General features: G+C 35.8%; 1 protein-coding gene across 1 annotated transcript in view; it reads left to right on the plus strand.

Moving 5' to 3' along the window:
• The window catches only part of SEMA3E (semaphorin 3E), a 143881-nt gene that overhangs the window by 26620 nt on the left and 96518 nt on the right, over positions 1 to 20743 (plus strand). The gene's annotated exons all lie outside the window — the stretch shown is intronic.

Below are 20743 nucleotides of genomic sequence, written 5' to 3' on the forward strand. Positions count from 1 at the left end.
TTTCTTTTTTTGAAAATTTTTCTCTTGATCTTTTAACATAGTCAGAAGATCATGATTTATGGAAATGCAAATATGTGTATTGTTTTGCTAGAGCATTCGATCTTTGTCGTACCTCAGGCCTAAACTTCACCTGAGCATTTGGTTTTGCATTGGCCGTCTCACTCTTCACAACACATTAATGAATGCGGTGGGTTGTTCATACTAGTGAAGGAATTCCTGCGAACATTTGCTATTATTTTATGTATTAACTTTATGCCTGAGATAGATAAGACACTTCTAGTAATATCCTTGAATTTAAACTTAACCCTGGAGGCAAATGGATCCATGTAAGATCTTGGACTTAGGAGTTCTCCTTTTTATTGACACTTTTTAATACCTGTTTGGAGAACTGCTCATCTAATTGAGTGCAATTTTTTGTCCACCAGCCATGGAAAGCTCACTGAAACCCCAAATTCTTTGCTATCGATTTAATACTTGTCTGAGTCTTCTCTTTACTTTTTCATATTCTTCCAGCTACCAACCACATTTGATTTTTTTAGAGTTTTTGGGATGTCTTACTTTTAGATTTATAAAGTTCAATTTGGGGAGCAGCCATAATAAAAGTTTTTAACTTCTCACTTATTAGTACGTACAAAGGTACCTGCTCTTGACAGTATTATCTTTAATAAATAACTGGGAATGCAGTTCTTCCTACATATTCATTACTATCCGGTGTTTTGCTAGGGAAAATATACTTAGCTGAAATATTTTAACTTTCTCATACACAGACAGCTCACTTCTAGTATTTTTCCTAACCTATTTTTATACAGCTGTGAGCTCTGATTTAGGTGTTTTCTGGCTGTGAAGTCTTTCTCTAGCTTTGCTTTCAGCCTTAAACTTCTCTAACTGGTAGTTAACCATGGGGCAGTGTTTCACTAGGAGACCATCATTACTAAAATCTCATGCCACTTTAGTGGGAAAAGTTAAAATCACTGAGATGAATATAAGAAGCCAGGTTAAAGCTAGACCATAATGAGAGAAGGTGAAAAGACAAAAAAAGAGGAAATGAGGAGACTCCAGAATTTTGGCCATTATGAAGCTACTGGAACACCCACTCTGTAAACCACAGCACACTCATTATGTGAGTTACTCTCCTTGGTGAAATAGGTATGTCAATTAACCTGATTCAGGTAACTCTTGAACACCAAATCATTTCAACTATATATTAAAAAAAAAAACTTTTAAAAACCCTACGACAGGCTTCGAGCTTTAGAGGTTTTATTTAGTTTTGTTTTAGTGTTGGTTGCACAAGACATTATAGCAATATTTAGTTAGACTCACAGAAATACAGAAGGGAATAAAGCTTGACTTCTAGTTGGAAAACATCTCAAGTTGTGTTGCCCATCTCTGAAAGAAATATAGCCTATTAAAAAGCCACATGAGAGTAAAAGATTTAAAAACTGAAGGGATTTAGTGAGTTTATTACCTGCTGTGGTTAAAAACTGGTTAGAATGGAAATGCAGTGAGTAGGAAAAGTCAAGATATAAAAGGAAAGTGTAAGATTATACATAAGAAGCCTTATTCAAGCAAGAGAAAAATTTGAAAAGTAATTTAATGTTGTCAGAATGACAGAAATGCTTATGGTTGGAACTAAAGCCTAACTCTTCACAAAACCATGCTGTGAACCATATGTGGTAACGGAGATCAAATTATTTAAATTAGACTTCCTGATTTTAGCTATTAATTGCTGTATCACAACTATCTGTATTTTTGCTTTACTTTTCACTTGGAGTTCTCAGAGCACATTATAAAATGTACCACATTCATTCAATATATGGTGCTCATTTAATCAGTGATATGCCCATTTTATTCATTTGGAAAACCCAGATATGTCTTCTGCATTCATATACTTTAATTTTTTGGTGGCCTGTTCAAGGCAGAGGTGATACCTAAACAACAGGTTTGCACACAGTAGCAGTGAAAATTCCGTCTTAGTTATTTCAGGTTAAGCTGTCCACATTAGTATCGCAGCTGAAAACTGAGTATCGCCCACTTATCTAATTTAGATAGAGGCAGATGACAAGAACTTAAAGATGTTGTACCCCGATCCTCTTCCCTTCCTAGCTAAAGCACTTTTGCAGTCCAATAAATTCTTCCCCCCGTGCTACCCCCACCCCATGAAGCTGTCTAAGCTCTAGTAACTCCAAGACGTACTTAGTTAGGCTTGGATGTTTCTTATTACAGTACTATTTGCTGGTAGATGGTATAAATTCATTGAACCAGAGCCATTTGCAGTTTGCAAAGCATGCAGGCTTTGCCAGCAAAGGCATCTTTAACAATTGTATTAAAAATATCGGAGAGAGACATTCTGCGGTGTCTCTGCCAAGTTCCAAGAGCCATAATTTTAAAACTATTCAGTTGATGGTCTTCAGATTTAATTCGATTTTTAAGGCTCAAAGTGTTATTCAAAAACAAAGCAAATAACCCTTTCTTTAGAAGTTTATTTCATCAGCTATTTTACATAAAAAACAGACATGGAAAATGTTTGGAGTTGTTTTATATTCCAGTTGTTGAATTTTGTGTTTGTTTAGCTTCCTACCTCATCAATCTTGTACAATAATCATAAAGAATTTACAGTAGGAGAGAGATGACATGTAGAAAATTAGAAAATATTGTCTTAATGGAACTAATCTTGGAAAGCAACTGGCCAGAATGTGATAAAACAGGATGGAACTATTTTATATTAAACAGCACTATCACCAAATATATATCAGATTAATTTTATTTTTTATTCCATCCTTTCTTTCTTGAACAAATGTTTTATTAGGGCCAGTGACCACCAGAAGCTGAATTTCAGATGGAATTTAGACAAATATGAGTCCATATGAGAATGGGAGAGAAAGAGCCTTCTTCTCTCTTACAACCTAAATAGAACAAAACTGGAATAAATGGTGGTTAGACAGTGTGACATGTGAGACAATGAACCACAAAAAAAGGAGACTTCTCAAAATACTGGCTGATTCAATATGAATTTAAATATTCCAATGCTTAATTTTTAGTCTCTTGCCCTCTGCAATGAAGATTCAGGCTCCATATTAGTGCCCAATCTCCCTTTACATAGGGTAAGTTACGTATCTCAGCAGATCCAAAACAACCTGCGTGCTACAACCAGCTCACAAATATGCTATTTAAAGTCAGAAACAAGAAAGTTGTACGGTGCTAGTCAATAGGAAAACAAAACAGGGTAGTGCTAATCCTCAGGTATCCAGCTAATAGCTTCGTGCATCTACGAGAAATGACTATGAATTTTTTCAGATAAGAGAACAGTTATCACTGTTCTTTTTTTGACATAGCTTAGGGAGGAGGGAGGTAGCGGTAGAGTCCCCACCCCAAGCAGTGGGTAGAGTGGGTACATTTGTTCAAACTGTAGGAGGTCTGAACTTAACTTCCTTCCTTGGCTGAAAGCAACTCAGCCTTTCATCTTATACAGCCACTGGAGGCTTTTATTACTCTGTTTTCATCCTCTCCTTTTGCTGCAGTCATCACTTTTGAAAAAGGGTTCCAGATTCATTAAGGAGAGAGCATGACTCTCTAGCCTTGAAGTTACAGCAGCCGCCTGCCTACTCAGAGTCTGGACATCCTGAATCTGAAGCTTTCTGCATATTTAGTCAGTTGCCTGAATATTGGCTTCGAGCATTTCAAACTAAATGTCTGTTGTTTTAACTGCTACTGTCACTGCTGAATTTAATTCTACAGCTAGTGGAAACTGCATGTATCATTTATGTTGCAGCACTTAATTTAACCTTCTCTGAGAATGCTGGTATTCCTGCCTTGCTTTTCACATCAAATCCTATTTTAAATTCTGAGCAGGAGCCCTTTCATTGAAAAGTACACTAGAAATGTGTGCTATAAACAAGGACATTAATGTATTATTAAATTGTGTTGCTAGATTAGTCACATAGTCCTTAAAAATCAGCATTTGCAAAGAAAATATGAATCTAGGAAGGGCAGATACTTCGTATCTGCTAACTGAATCAGTTTGGGGATTTGATGCTTTAATAAGTTCAATTTTAATTACTTCAGAAACTGTTCAGCTTTCACAGGCCTTTTCTGGAAAACAAAGTTTACTTTTACTGGCAAATGAGAAAAAACAACAATGGCCTGGATCCCCATTAGCTAATGTCAGTCCCTGGGAGACTTATTGCCAATGGCTAGCCCTGTTAGTTTATTTATATATCAATAATATTTTTACTTCTTGAATCGCTGAAACTCACGTGCAGTTTAGAGTTTCTTCTAGGCTCTCTACTAGGGCTTTATTGAGAATGGAAGACTAGAGCTGAACGCCCCCACAAAAGAGTGAAAGCAGGACTCGCCACAACAGCTTTGTCTTCCTTCGTGAGCTCCCCAGACGTGCGGGGCTGCCCCCAGCGCTGAGCGGGACACGCTGCCTGCCCAGCCCAGGTAACGAGGCACAGCCGCAGAACTAGCACTGCCTTGGCTCAGGTCCTCCACTTGCTGGCCAACGTAGCTGAGCTAGCATAGAGGTGGGATGGTGATTTATTTCTCGTAAAGACCATAAGTAAAAGAAAACCCTGCGGGAGCAAGGAGGAAGCAAGGGAGGAATTATGACTCACAGCGATGTCTCTGAGTCATGGTGTTTCCCTGGGCTACCCAAGACCTACGCACAGCCTCCGACTCGGAGTGAACGTAACGGCATGACCTACTGTAATGCAACGTGAGCCCTGAAAACTTTAATTTGGAAGTCTGGATTTGCAAAGAATGCCTTCACAGTGATATTCAGGTTTTAGACTTGCTGTGTGCTCTCATTTTTACCCAGGGTAACTCTGATGAAGTCACTTGCCAATCTGAGATCATGATTCTCCTTCATTTCTTCCACTGTACTTATTACAAATCTCACATTAAGAAACACGCCATACACATCACAAAAGAAATACAAACACATGGTTGCCTAGGCAAGAATGTTTACAGCCTGTCTGGTGGACATCTATCAAATTAAAATGGGTTTTAAGCATTCATTTAATGAAAATGCAGGTTGATGTTTCCTAGGAGCGGGAATACCTTTCTCTACAGCTTCACCCCAGTCTAGCGTAGACTTTCAAGCGTCCCTGTATTTCAAGGTATGTTGAAATGCACTCATATTCAAATGATCTGACACAGCTGAAATATTGGATGAAGACTTTCCTCGCTGGATGTGTTTCCACAGGAAGTGCAATTTGCTCAGCTGTCCCTGATAAATCACTTCAGGTCAATATTAAATCCATTCCTCAAGAGAGCAATTACTTCTAACCAGTGTCTTGAATAAGGATATTCGTATAAATTGGAGCATACACCTACAAAGGACTAGGGCAGCCCTTGTTTTTGCTTACTGAATAGCTGCCTTGCTAAAAGAAACAAAATAAGGAACAATTTGTGCTGCCTAGTTCCAATGCCGTATTGTCATAATGCGAAAAAACCGTTTACCCTTTTTGTGCACTTGGTTTGCTGCTCTTACACAGAGGGAGGGGAAAGGCAGTTTAGCAACCTTTGCCCTTTCTCACTATAGTCAGGGTCTGAGCAGAGGAACTAAGGACATGACTAGCAGGCTTTCAAGCGTTAAAGCTTCGGTGAATAACTGGAAGAATTCGTGTAAAAGCCTCTAAGACTTCAGCTGAAGTCTTTCTAGCAAAAGAGGAGGGAAGTGTATCCTTGAACTAATACGATCCGGTATTTGGTAATAATATGGTGCTCTTGAAGTTCGATGAGAATGCTGCCAGCACCAAGGGAGGCATGGGGCTCCAGGTGCACCTTTCCTTTTTTTTTTTATTTTTTTATTTTTGAATTTGGCATTAGATAAAGGAGAAATATTTGGCAGCTTGACTTCCCCGTGATCTTATATTCTCAAGATGAAACTGTGCATGTATGTGTGTTTATGTGTTCATATGTATATAGATGTACTGTGTATGTCTGCATATACATACACTCACTTTTTTACGTGTGTCTTTAAATATATACAAATACATATACACACACATGTATCTCCACACTCTTGCTTTATAAAGTTTCTCTCTTGTTTAAATATAAATCTTTCATAAAAACTCTTGCAGTAGTTGTTCCTGTGCTGAGTTAGCAGTGTACTGTATTTGCACATGGTCATAATCCTATGCATAAGTTAAGTTTTTCATTCACTAATTAGTGCATAATAGATACTCAGCCTTAAGTTACCTTTCTTATTTGGTTTTATATAAATGCATTTTTCTTTATGATGCACGTATTTGTACTTAACCAAAAAGAAGCAATTGATGAAGCAAAATTCTCACTTAGAAAAGAAACAAAATCAAGAAATATATAATTTTGCAAATTATTCCTTTATGTGCAGCATTTGAAGTGTGTATGTTTCCATAATTTTTACTATCAGAACTCCGTAGCAAGAGATGTACATGCTTGCTGGGAAGTTTCCTATTAAAACACGTCACTGTTCCGCAACAGTTTCTGCTGCTCCAGTGAAGCGGCGTTCCCACACTGTTTCAATCAGTTTCTCTGTTTCAGCAGCCATACTCTTTCGAGGGAGAATAATTCCTTTCTTGGAGGAACAAGAAAGATAATGCACACTTTCCTAGCTTAAGCTCTGCACAATACACCTGAAGTTTAGCATTGAACTTTCTGAAGAAAGTAGAAAGATATTTTTACTTGTAATATAAATGCATATGAAAATGTTTGCAAATGAAAGGTGGTACTCCCTTACACTCAACAGCAGTTCCTGAAATTGTATCATGTAATGATTTGCTAAGGCAAAATTACTAAGCTTAAATTTTTGATTTGCATTACTGCAAAGATGAATTTATATCAACCTTCGAAGTGCCAAAGGAAAACGAATTGTAGTTACACTTTTTTTTTTTTTCTTTTTCCTCTTTTGGTGCAACAAAGAAGCTGTCCCATGTTGCCTTTAACAGGAGAAAAGGCATCAGGAGCTATCCCTTAGCAAACCTTGACATAATTTTTTCATCTCATCCTCATATTTTGCTGTAGGAAGTCTCCATGATTCTGATATCACAGTGCCCTAGTAGCATGGGCTAAGCTAGACATATCAGTGCTGCAAACTATTAGAGTTTTAAAACCATTGTTTCAAGGAATTTTAATTATGACACCCAAGGTCACCCACGTTGAGAGTTTATACCGTGGGCCAAACTTCAGATCTTAGCGAATGAGGCAAAAGGTTAGTGTTGTGTAACTTTAATCCCATTGCAGAGTTCATATGTTGCTGATTATAAACTTGTAAACAAATCCTTCATATCTGTCCTCTCTGAAACAGGTTTATAAGGAGTTTATTTTTTGGAAAAGTAAGTGCAGGTGACAAGGACAAATTATTCTGAAGTATGTACAAGTATGATATCTACAACTTCAATTTATAAGTAAAACCAGATTATTCTTAGAAATATAAGATCTCTTTAGACTATGCTGGGGGTGCCTAGGTCACTTCACAATTTTGCTGTCTAAGAACACTATCGCTTGGCTTCAGTGAGACATCAGATGAATCCTCTTTTCATTTTTCTTATCATCCGGGCTTTCTTCTCTTTTCTCCTCCTTCTTCATATGGACATACTTTTTATAGGCTTGACTTGAATTGAAAGCACTGGATCAAACTCTGTGCTCACTAATTTATAAACCCTTCAACATATTTGGCAATTTGAATAAGCAACATTTGCCATTCCTTATATAGAAAAACAAGACTATAGTCTCTGATGTGACTTAGACATTTCGGCTCATTGTCCGAAATGTTGGGTCTGAAGGCATATAAAATTTGAATACAAGCTCTATTTGGATATTTTTACTTTGCATGTAATATAAATCAAGGCCTTAGTGTTACTTCTGCTATTTGTTTTATCCTTTATATTTTAAAGACATCAAAGTATAAAATCTCCTTGGTCAGTGTGACAAAGCTGCGTTTGTGTTGCATGGTTCTTCTTTCTTGAAAAGAAGCATCCTGGCTCATCTACCGCTCCCACTTAATTTGACATACACCACTTGTCTTACAACTTAAGAATTAATTTTGCTCAGTTATGTAATTTGCTCTTTTAGCCAGATTTTATCATATTTGCTTCAGAGAGCATTTACTTCTTCAACTGAGACTAAATTGTGTTAATTAGGAAAATATCTAGTGGCATCTTGCCCGTCACCATGCCTGAATGGTCATTTAAAGTTAAATAAAAAACAGTGTTTCACTTTTGTTCCTATAATGTCCTTCCAAAAATGCCAGCATTCAGTAATTTATCTTTTTAGACACCAGCAATATAGTAGACAAAGGAATAATAAGATAGATTTGGATGGGAAATGATGTAGGCTTTTTTTTTTTTTTTAATAGTGACCTTAATTAATTATTGGAAGAATTTTCTAACCAAAGTGAAGCAGCCACTGTAGCTGAATGTCTTTCTAAATCATACACTTGAGTTCATCAAGAAGTTATTAGGCTTGATGCAGAAATTACTTAATTAAATTTTATGCCCTGTGTAATGAAAGAGGTCAAACTAAATAATCAAAATAATCGATTTTGGCTTGCGTTTACAGGTGGCCAAGCGAAGCCAGGCCTAACTCCTATTGATTTCAATAGGGAAATGATTTCATCCAATAAATTTATGAACAATACCTTCTTTTGGGTAAAAACACAAAAAGAAAGCATTTTAGGGCATTTATTTTTAACCTATCAGTGTTACAAAGTGTTACAAGTGTTACAAATGAGTGCCGGAAAGTGTTATAAGGATATGGATACAAGGCGTATATTTATTTTGTATATTTACTGTGGCAACAAGAAGTTACACTCTTAGTTCCAGATTGTCCTAAAGGATTCTGAAGTGTTTCACAAACTGATAAACCAAGCTGGTAATTCCACTCAGTAGTGAAATGAAGCTGTCTGTTGGGTAAAACTGTGCTGTTTCTGTCAGCTTTGTGCATTGCTGTTTTTGCTGTACTGGTCAGGGGTCAAGGGATAGTAATAACTGGAAAATGAATTGTTTTCTAGTTGATTTAAAAAGAGGAAGAAATCTGCTTATAAGAGACTCATAGATACTTTTTTAACATATATAATCATATCAATTTGATATCACATGGACCACTCCTCAGTATAAAATGTGTGACAGCAGTGGTCGTAAAAAGCTCAGAAAAACTGAGAACTTTTGTGTACATATTCTGCTGATCTGTTACCTTCAACCATGTTTCTGGATTTGGGACAGTTCTAGACCTACGTAGAAGGAAGTCTAAGACAAAACACAGAGGTCTCCCAGGGAAACTGTGGTAGCTTTAATTTTGAGGCAACAACTTGCCCAATTTTTATTGAATTACAACTAGATATCCCCTGAAGTTTCATATAAATTGCATGCTCTGTCCATCCGCAACAGTCTCTATTGCAGAATATTTCTATTTTACATCTAATTTTTCCACCTGAAGTAACTATTTTTCCTGGAATCAATATTCCATTTTCAAATAGAAATGGTTAAAGATTGGGGAGGGTTTAGTTTCGACCCAGAGCATCTGCGAACAACTGATAGGATATCAGTTTCTTTGGCTGTATTTTGAGCGTCATGGAATCAAAAAAATCACTATTATTAAAAAAAAAAAAGCCTATTTGGACTAAGTGTTTTGTTTTTTTTTTTTTCATAACAAAACATTTTGTGATTTGTCTGGCAATTACATTTCATTCTTGTTGAACGTGCTACAGAAACTCTTAGGTACAGGGTTAAAGCTGTAACATTGACTCTATCCAGTGAGTTAATCTATCCACTGAGTGTGAATAGATCCACTGAATTCATGCACAATTGTCCTTTGAGAAGACGCAAAAGGTTTTATTATCAAGTTTTGTGAGCCTTCATGAGAGAGTTAAAAGAGGTATAAGGATCTCCTTTATAACATTGACAAAACAGCCGAATGTCCCTGTAAGAAGTTTAGTTTCTTCAGTCTTTTCTTATTCCATTGATATCTAACATAACTTCTAATGAACCTGTGAAGGTTATTTTTTACTTTATTATTGAACATTTTGATAGTGTCTCTATGTGTACATTGTAGATTATATGTTATATGCTGAGAGGAAAGGCATAATCCTCTTCTTGTCAACGACAAAACTTTTTGACTTCCTTGAGATGTAGGCTTAGGTCCCTGCTGCTTTTTTTCTCGTTGCAAGTTAATGCCTATATTTTTAGCTCCTTCAGATAATGTGCTATAGACTCTCATGTAATTTGGAAACTAAAGGGGCAGTTTGCTGTTGTGACCCCTAATTGCTTCTGTCTTAAAACATTTCAGTATTTCTAAGATGTGTAATTCTTTTTCTTTTCAGTGCGCATGAAAAGGGATAATGTTAGCATTTTGCAGTTAATTCAATTACTTTCCACTTGTGAAAATGCTGACAGGATTTCCGACCACTGGAAGAAGTGCCCTGGCTGTTAGATATGATTGGCAGCCCAGACATAACTTATAAATTGCAGCTGAAATTAAAGCATTTTATCTTCACTCATATATATCTTTCATGACAAACCATTCAACAATACTTTTAAGCCATTTTTCCAGTGAATTGCTTTTCAACAGCAATTAATGACCAATTTGTTAGATAATGTTCTCAGTCATATCACAGATGAGTCAGGACCTGCTTCAGTAATGGGCAGCAAGACTTCAAAGCATTTGTCATCCAAGTTATAGCTGTTGTTTTTAAATGATATAGCCCAAGCTTTTTTCAATTTTGCATCATCTGCAATATCACCATTGTCAGAAGACTTAGCCCTATGCATTTCATATAATTTAAAAATATTTTTTTTAAAAATCTTATTCAAAAATTGCTGTTGTCTGGATGCTGCTGGATGCTGGAGAAAATAATTTCCCACATTAAAAAGATTATTGGACTTTTTTTTTTTTTTTAATAATAGCAATAAGAATTTGCCAATAGCATAATAGGAAATTAGTTTGAAAAGTCGAGTATATCAAAAGCAGTTATGAAACACAGAAAGAAAAGTAACTCCATTAAAATAGAATTAACCAAGGTTCCTATTCAGAGCACCTAACTTGAATCATATAAAGAGCCTGGTTAGCTTACGCTTTCTCTAGAGTCAATGGAAAGAAAGAAAGGCACTTCTAAGGATGGCTCAGATGTTGGTGGTCTGAATTTCCATCTCCAAGTCGATACCTTTCTTAGTGAACTGTATCGAGGCATAGGATCACTCTGCACCTGGCTTAGACTGGACACCTGGTTTTTAGGCAGCTAACATAGGGACATGAGCCTCCATTAAGCCCCCACCTGATAATATTAGCAAGAGATTATAACCAATAAATGTACAAAAGCAGAGAAGAAATCAGGAAGGCTGAACATGACCATACGGCCAGTTCCTGGTTTAACCCCAGTAAAGATTTTGCAAACACGAGCATAAACCGCACCCCGAAATCAAGAAGAGGTAGCGGCCACATGCTAGAGAGTATCTAAAATTCTTAAAAAGCCATAAAAAGAGGGGGGAAAAAAGGAAAGGGGAAACATTTTTAAAATATGAAGACAAATTGTGGTGTTAAGGAGTAAAAGGAACACTTGTAGTATTAATGGATATTTCTTTTAATTCCCTTAATTCATTTTTTTTTCATTTGATATATCTATTCTTAGCAGTTAGTCTTCCAATATCTAGTCCTCCAATACTCCCAATTAACCAATAGTGTGGGCTTCCTCAGTTAAAGATATGTCTGGGTTTGTTTGTGCTGCTGTCTGGTTTTTGAGAACGAACTTCTGGCTGGGGTCATCCTGAACACTCGAGGGGAGCAGCATTTCTTGGTTTGCAGAAGTGGATTTATCTGTCTATTCACTCTCGGTGGGAGAGAAATTAGCAGTTTCTTAAGGAAACTGAGGTCCCTTGTTGACTTCTTGTCACTTCTCAAGGAATACTGGGAGACCTAGGCATTTCCTAAAATTAAGAAAGAAGGGATGAGGTTGGGGGTTGCTATCCCCCTGTCTTCACATAGGAAAGAAGTATTGGATGGAACAACTTAGACACTCAGAAGTTGGGTATATGTTTTCAGCGGTGAACATGCAAAATATTATTGCAGCTGAATCTGAAGTTAAAAACAGTAGCCTAAAGATTTGAAAGAAGTGATTAAGTCACATTATATCTGCATATAGTTAAACTTAGTCAATGCAGATTCTGTTCAAATCTAATCCTTTGATTTTTTTTTGTAATAGAACTGCAATTATCTTCAAATATGAGCTAATAAGAGATATGAGAATTAAAAGTTATTAGGGGAAATTAAAGGAAAGAACCATGCTCATATGCAATTTAAACCTCCCTTAGTACAATGAAAAGTGATAAGACAGTTTTGTACTATTTTAATGAAATTCGGTTTTGCACTCTGCATCATTTTAATTATTACTCCTTTTTTTTTAATTCCTTGGCTTCTGGAATAATTAAACATGCATAGCGTTTCCTCACTTTAGAAAGGAGGCAAAATGTTTCATTCCTCTGAGGAAAATCTCAAGTTACTAAGAATCCATTTGCAGTCTGATAGGTAGTTTGCTCTTAAGAGATAAAATCTAGCCTTTGTCATGTATCTTACAGATTTTTTTCTTTTAGAAATTCAGTTTTAAATACCAAACAGTTGCAAGGTATATAGTGTAATTGCTTTTGTCATTTTATTGCCTACAAGCCAAAAAAAGTAAATATTTTCATAAATGTTTCTTTGTTAGGTTGATATTTAATTAAATTTAGGGATATAGTTGACCTCTTCCATCATGTGCTTTTGATTACAGTGATGCCTGCATTAGCCTGTATTCTGGGGGATTTAAGTCTTGAATATTCACCATCTGTTATTAGAAGAGTTTATCTCACTGCATTTCAGAACAGGTATAGACTAATTAGAACCAATTGGTACTTTTTTTTTTCTCTCTCTCTCTCTTAGAAAGGAACTCTTCAATGCAGCAGGAGTTACAAAGCCACAGATATCTCTTCTGGCTGAATGCCTTTTTATTGGATCATTACTTACTCTATCAAATATATTGATTATGTCTTTTAATAACCGAAATAGTCAGGATTAAAAAAAAAAAAAAGATTTAATGACATGGTAGTTCTAGCACAAAGCAGGTATTCCACTTTTAAGACATTGCCTAAAAGAGGAGAAATTACATGAAGGGTAAGGAGAAAGCATTACAGTGTTTCAGTGACATATTCCATGCCACAACCTGAGTATGGCTTACAGCTGGTTGCTTCTGTTTGTGCTTCCAGAGTCTTCTAAGGATTAAGAAATTATTTATATTGACTAAAATAAAATCAGGTGAGACTTCAGATTTATGTATAAACCTTATATGGCTAAAATAATATAAATTTATGAGTATCTCTGTACTGGTAATTAGTGGACTCAGCTGCCTCAGTAATACCAGCTTTGAGAAGTACCTAGCGCAGCATACAAAATGCCGCATGAAGCTGCCCTAAAACAAACCTTCTGTCTGTAGTAAATGTGTTCTGGAAAGAAGAACAATAATTTAAGTTGTGAGGAGGAATTTATGTGGATCATTTATAATTACTGATCTCCTGGTTAGGCCTATAAAAATCAGTAAAGAGAAACTTCCACTCAAAAATTCCTTTCAAAAATAGATAGGTGGCCAGATATAATTTCTCAAGTTCTTAGAAACATATCTTTAGTAAGCTTAAATTGATAAAGTGTTTGGTGCAAAATGGCTGGTACACAGAAGTCTTGTAAACTAAAATGTCATTGGCCGTTAACCTACTAAAAATTATTCTGATACCAGAAATTCAGACTTAATTTGGTTTAAAAAGAAATAAAATCAATTTATTTCAGAGAGAATCAGTTCAGTAAAAGGAATGCTCAGAACTGATTTTTTTTCTTTTCCTATGTATTAATAATAAGAATTCTACATCAAGAGATCATGCCATTTTAGATTCAAATGAGCATATTGCTGGGTTTTGTTTGTTTATTTTTAAGATTCCATATACTTGAGTTGTTTTGTTTTTTTTCCCAAGCCAAGTTTCATTGTTTTGCACAGAAACATATGCTACATCAGTACAGAATATGCAGTCTCATCTGGATCTTTCTTATTTTCCATTTTAGAAGGTGTAATCATACTACCTGAAAGAAGAATTTTCTGAAATCATTTAGCTGGGTCAAAAGCGATAGGTCTCATTCTGAATTCACAGAATTCAGACTGTTACTTGTTAGGTTTTCCTAATAGGTGTCAGGAGTGGCTGGAATATTTTCCATAATTTTCCACAATTAGCTAAACTTCTAACAGTTTTACTAACATCTCCTTTGCTGTCTGTGGGACCCAGCCAGAACGTAAGACATTAGCTGTCTGATTTCAACAGGTACTATGGCTGTCAAATGATTTTCACTATTCAGTCAAACAGGCTTAACTTCAGCCTCCGTGATTTTTCTTTTCCCTGAATCAACAGAAAGGTTTTTTTTTTTTTTTTGTGTATGTGTTTTTGCTCTGTTAAGATCTGATCTGAAGAGCCAGCAACAATTGCAATTTTAAGGTTATAACACAGAGTCATCAGAAAGCATGCAAAATATTTTCTGCTTTTGCTTATTTCTTTTGGCAGCACCTAAGTAACATTATTTTCTCTTAAATCTTCTGATGTTGATGGAAAACTATCTAACTTCAGGCTGGTATTCCATCAATATTCTGACAAATAAAATAAAATAGATAAATAAAATAAATAAGATAGATAATTAAAGAAGCATTTCTGCAGTGTTACCATCTATTGAAAGGAAAACAGTCCTTCAAGTATTGTTTGCTAATGTTACATTTCCAAATCATTCCCTTTTGCCTAGTAATCCAATTTAATGTCACTATGTACAGACCACACGGCCAGTGACTGTCAATTCTAGAAAATCACAGCAATCACAATTCAGAACCTATTCTCAAAGTACAAATTTAGGCATTTTAACCACACAAATATAGTTTTGAAAACTAAGGCAAAAATTTTGATACAGGAAAGACAGTTGCAGGAGCCAAAGAACTGTCTTCCTACATAGCTGATTCGGAAATAAAGCAGGATAAAACCTATTTTATTCCATTCTGGAAGGCTTATTTAGACTTCAGATCAGGTGCAATTGCAGACACGGGTGGAGCACTCGGCATTTCCCTTTTGGCCTGCGTCCCCAGGCTTCCTTCCAGGCAGGAAGGATGTGCTTCCAGGTCCTGTCCTCCCGTGAAGTCGGAGCATAGCTAGCGCATGCACTCAGAACCGGGAGCGGAGAAGTACTCCTGCGTCCTGCATTTTAGACACAGTTGTTGTAACTAGCTATGAGCAGCTGAGTGGGGGAAGGACGGAAAAGTGCAGAAAGCAGGAAGAGTATTTTGCTGATTGATCTGATTTGCATTTCATATATTAAACATTATTTTGTTATCAGAGATACAAACTAAATCACAGTCTCCTAGGAAGAAGAAGGAAAAGGAAGATGGAGCATCTCTTTCCCCCCCCACACCCCTTCTGAACTATTCCTGAACAACGACATAGTGTCCTTTAGGCTACATCATATATATGTGTAAATATAAAGGCTATATGTACAATGTATGAGTAGTGTTCACTAATATATTCTTAATTCAGATATTCTATCACGTGAATTTGAAAATACACTCTGAAGAAGACCATCTGTAAAAGCTTTTCAAATACGTCCTTGAAATCAACTATTCTATAGTCTGACTAAGAGCTAAGAACTACTGAGCAAAAAAGATTTCAGCCCAGCTTTAATCAGGAGGCTGTCTCTCTTCATATAATTTTCTTTGAATTCAAAAAGAAATCAATCAAAACTGAAGACTAAAAGTGTGGATGTTCAATTTTGCCTCCCAAAGCTATTGTTCTCGTTCCAGCACATTGCTATTTATTATTTTATTTCAATCTTCATGTTTTCTGACCTTTTGATCTACTGATAACCTGTCAGACCTAAGCTAACTTTTAGGAAAACATGAAAGTAAAACATTATTCTTAGACACGGAGATTGTGCCAAATAATTTAACAGAGTAACGGGATGGGATCCGGACACTTTACTCTAAATGTTCCACAGGAGGTAGTACTGCAGCTCAGCTACGCATGAGGACGTGATAATGGAGATTTAGGCAGGATTGGACATTTATCTATAACTAATAGCATAGTTCCATTAAGCTGAAATGCTCCAGATGCTTTATAGCTTTTTTATGTGCTTTGATAAAGTAATCTGAGAGGACTAGAGAAAAAAAAATACATATATGTGTTGCATTAACACACAGTCCCCTAGAAAAAATAAATAAATAAATAGCATAGTCTGTGTACTAAGATGACAATGGTTTTATAAATGGGTTGTGAGCAGATTCTGAAATCCAAAGATACTAAAAACAGATAGATCAACACTCTTAAAGAACTTTTAAAAGACAGTTTTTAAAAGATATGGAGCTACAAATGAATATGATGATTGGGAGTAATGAAATTATCATAGCAGTAATATACTTGTAAAAAGGACTGCCAAATTCTCATGCTGGTTGTGATGCCAACATCTACAGCTTGTCATGTGGGCTTCCTTTATAACCACTGAAGAGAAATAAGCATTTCTAGAGTGCGAGTCATCTCAGAAATGTTGGATATATGTATCAGGATGAGATAAATAGCTGGCTCCCTAAAACAACCCATTTCTCTGCTCCAGAGGTTTTACTCAACTACATGATATGTAGACATCTACATATCAGACTTCTGAGGTGAATGAAATGAGTGTCACCTTTAATGTCAGACTTTGTAAGGTTTTAGGCATATGTTTGCATCTTTAGGCATCAAAAAATCTTTCTAAGCTTAATTTTTCCAGTTTGGGATGTGAGGACAATGTCATTAGCCTATCCTTTAAGTATGGTCCTGAGATCTTACTTAAGAAGTGCTATGAACAAAAGTATTCTATTAATGCAAAAGTGAAAGCAAAGTCAGTGTCATGACTTCTTTGGCCGTGCTAATATTTCTGAACACTTGTCACCCTGAAAGCTTTAACAGTTAGCGTAGCAGTTTTTAACACACTTGATTGAAAACAATTGAAATTGGAAGTAACAAAAACTTGAGTTAACAGGGCAATTTCTGACTGCAATTTTCTTGGCACTTAGTAAGATTCTGGTAAGTATTTTAGTGTCAATTAACAGAAATAATGGGGCATTTGTAATTTGCTTTGACTACTTTAATTGTTATATATATTAGAAAGATAAGTACAACAGTTTTTTTTTTAATTAAGAGAAAGGGCTAAGTGGCTTTATTAGTACAATGCATGAAGTATGCAATTATTTGGCTAGCAGGCAAATAGTAATTGGCAAACTGATTAGATAATCTGGAGCTCAGATATTTAGAGCTTCCCAGTGGACCCAGAGTCTGCAGTGAACACTGAATGGCAGAAGGACGAGATTATTCCTGCAGCTGTGTGGGTGGTTCTCTTCAGTTCAAAGCTAAGACAAATAACTAGCAAAGGCAAGAAAATATTTACTGCCGCTACCCACTACACATACTGCCACTAAACATAATGTACTCGTATTGTGACTGAAAATAACTTTCCTACCTCAGAGACTATCAAAGAAGTAGTGCGTTCTCCACCAGTAATGTAAGACATTCGTAGATCAAAAAACATAAAAGCGACATCTCATGTGACATCATAACCACATCTGTGTCATTGCATGCAGTAGTAGGCAATGGGTATGTAATGCTGCCTCAGATAAGTTCTTACTCAGGGTGGAACGAGTATGAGTCTATATGATTCAGAAAGTTATTGAGAAGGGTGCAAAGGAAATGATAAAAACTACTAGGATCCAGATGGCTTAATGGGTCTTCCCTGTTCAAGTTTTTCAAGAGAAATGATCAGAAAAAATTGTAGAGTTTTTTCTTCCCCAACTTGAGGAGGAAATTCTGAAATTCAATCTAATACTAGTGCTGAGGATGATGACCTTCAGGCAGTAAATTACTTAATTCTGTGTTAAACATTAGGCATTTGAGCTGTCCTATTAACTTTCTCAATTGTTGAGTTTTATCATTAAACAGTTAGTCTTCTGTTCTAGGAGATTATGTGTAAAATAATGCGTAATTTCTAGCCCATAAGAACAACCCAAGTCAATCAAATATTCTGTCTGTCTTCATTATCTTCTCTCCTGATCATGAAAGAAATCAGAACGGACATAGCAAGTCACATGATGACGGTAGGTTACTGTTTAGCCATTCATGTTGCTTTTTCTTATTTTTAGAATGAGATCCAGTCTGTCTAAATCACACCTAGTCTGGGGTTTAGGAGCCTAAACTCATCTGAGTTGCAAATAATAAACGAATGATTGGTGTACTCAACCATCAGGGAAAGTCCCTGGATCCTAGACTTTGAAACCTGGAGAGATATGTGCAGTCTTTGGATTTAAAAAGCAAAACCTGTCCTGGGAAGTAGGAACTAGAACCGCAGAGCCTTCCCTCCAGGACAAAGAACAAACCATTAGGCTGGAAGTAGCTGCTTCTTGCTCCTTTGTATGCTTGGCTACACAAGTCCTCTTTTTCTCTACTGACTCAGAAAGCTTTTTAAATCACCTAAATTCTGTCCTGCCTCTTAAACGAAGCTCACGTTGATTCCACTGAAGTCTCCTAATCAAAGGTTAATGACAGATAAGTAAGTCTGAATCAAGATAAGGAAAACTGGGAGGTGATTTTAGGATTTGCTTTAAGGTATGTGACCTGATTTTATATAGATATATATGCATTACTTGAATTAAAGAACATTTCTGGTGAAGACCACTGCTAAAGCTTCCAAATCTTATATGCGGGAATGTCAGCCTATCTGTTAATGTTACTAACATTTAAGGACTTTGTGGTCTTCAGTTTAAAGCATGAGTATATATTTATATATTTACACCCTTGAGCTACACCATCAAAGTCATCTTTGTAAGCTACAATTTTTAGTAAAAATAAATTAAAATTGTTCTGAATGCTACTGAAATAACAAAGTGAGGCAATCCATCTGGAATTCATTTTACTTCATATTACAGGCTTTGTGTCACTGCTGTCCAATTTGACATCGAAAAGCACAAAAAATAACATTGACATAAGGATATAGTTATGTTTATACTTACAGAAGTGATTTTTTTTTCTGTTATTTTCAAAGTAGTATCCTTAGAATTGGCACTCTCAACTGACTTTCAGAAACAAATATATAGCTGTAGCAGGCAAGCTAAAATGCAGCAGCAGAAGCCTATGGAATGAAAAAGCTGTCAGTTCAGCTAGTGTTCTTAGTCAAGCACGTCCGTTGAACCCAATAGGTGACTGGAAGGCTGGAACTGGGAGATTAAGGCTTTATGTTATTTGCCCAGATATGCTTAAAGGAAAAGAAAGGTTGAAAATATGTCTGTTGGCTGCATCAGTACTTTTCTCTTAGGTTCCATTAAACAATGCCCATTAAAGTCAGTAGGGGCCTTTTTTCCCCCCCGATACGCCTAGTACGTCTCCTTCAGGGAAAAAAATCTTTTTTTTTAAATTTCCTAAAGCCACATTTGACACACTTCCACAATACTTTTTTTTCTTTTCTTTTTTAACATCTAAGAAGCTTAACCTGCACAGTGACTCCAGCAGCAAGATCTCTAGGTGTCTGAAAGAAAGAGCAAAAAAGAAAAGACACTTAGGTCACTGTTCAGTGAGAATTTGGCAAAAGTTAGAGGTGGTTTAAATATAACTCAAATCTAAACGAATATTTGCTTTCAATAGTAATAGTAATACAAAATGTGTGAATGGCAGATAATTATATGCAGGGGGAAATTCACCGTCTGAGTTAGAAAAAAAGCTTAAGGATTCTGATGTTCTCAAGTCAAGAGGACAAAGTTTTTCAACCCAAATGCTGAGACAGTTGTAAAATTAATTGTTAAGTTCAACAGCAAGATTTTTTTAAAAAGTTCAAATATAGCGAGTAATGCATGAATGAAATTTAGCAAATTAAATTTATCAATGTTTAATAAAGATTTTAATTTCTTCAGAAATGAAGTGAGATTCTTTTCACCTAACTCTGCGCTTGTCCAGCTATCTAAAATTATGGCTCTCACTTTTTTCAAGAGAGAAATATCTCATTTGATATCTGATCGAATGAGATATCTCATTTGATTCTAAATATGTCTATGTAGATATACAGGTATGTACAGCTGTGTATATAGAAGTGAATTCCTCTTCACGTGTTTTATGCCTTCCTATTGATTATAGGGAACCTAAAAAGCTACCTTAGACCAGATGCCTACATTATGTTTTGCTAAATTTAGACTAAGTGGTATTTAGAACTTAAAGGAAAAAATAATCCTCAAAATATGAAATTAAATTAACAGTGAGATGAAACTAAAGACAGCTTCATCAAAGATAAATGCACTCACTTGTACTAACTTACTGTTCCTTGGTACATGATTCATTTCTTTAGACAGATGAAATATAGTAGAGCAAATGTGTCTAGACTTCAGTAAAATATTTAATATGGTGTTATGAGACTCTATTACTCTGTTAAAGGGTTAGGGTTAGAGAGGTATTAGCACACACCTTATAAAATAAATAAAGGAAGGAGAATTACTGGATTTGAAGAAAGGCTTCTGGAATTTCAGAATGGTTTTTCATGGAATGCATGTTACTTAATAGGTTCATTTATGGACTTGGCATGAAAACAAGTGCGCTAATGAAATTTGCAGATAATGCAAAAAATAGATGACCTCAGGAAAAAAGTGTTAGACTGAGATAAGTTGGAAGAAATTTTAATAGTACAGAATGCTTGGCTGTGAACAGAAAGGTCAGTA

The sequence above is a fragment of the Struthio camelus genome, chromosome 1 (assembly GCF_040807025.1).
Source record: "Struthio camelus isolate bStrCam1 chromosome 1, bStrCam1.hap1, whole genome shotgun sequence".
Classification (NCBI taxonomy): domain Eukaryota; kingdom Metazoa; phylum Chordata; class Aves; order Struthioniformes; family Struthionidae; genus Struthio; species Struthio camelus.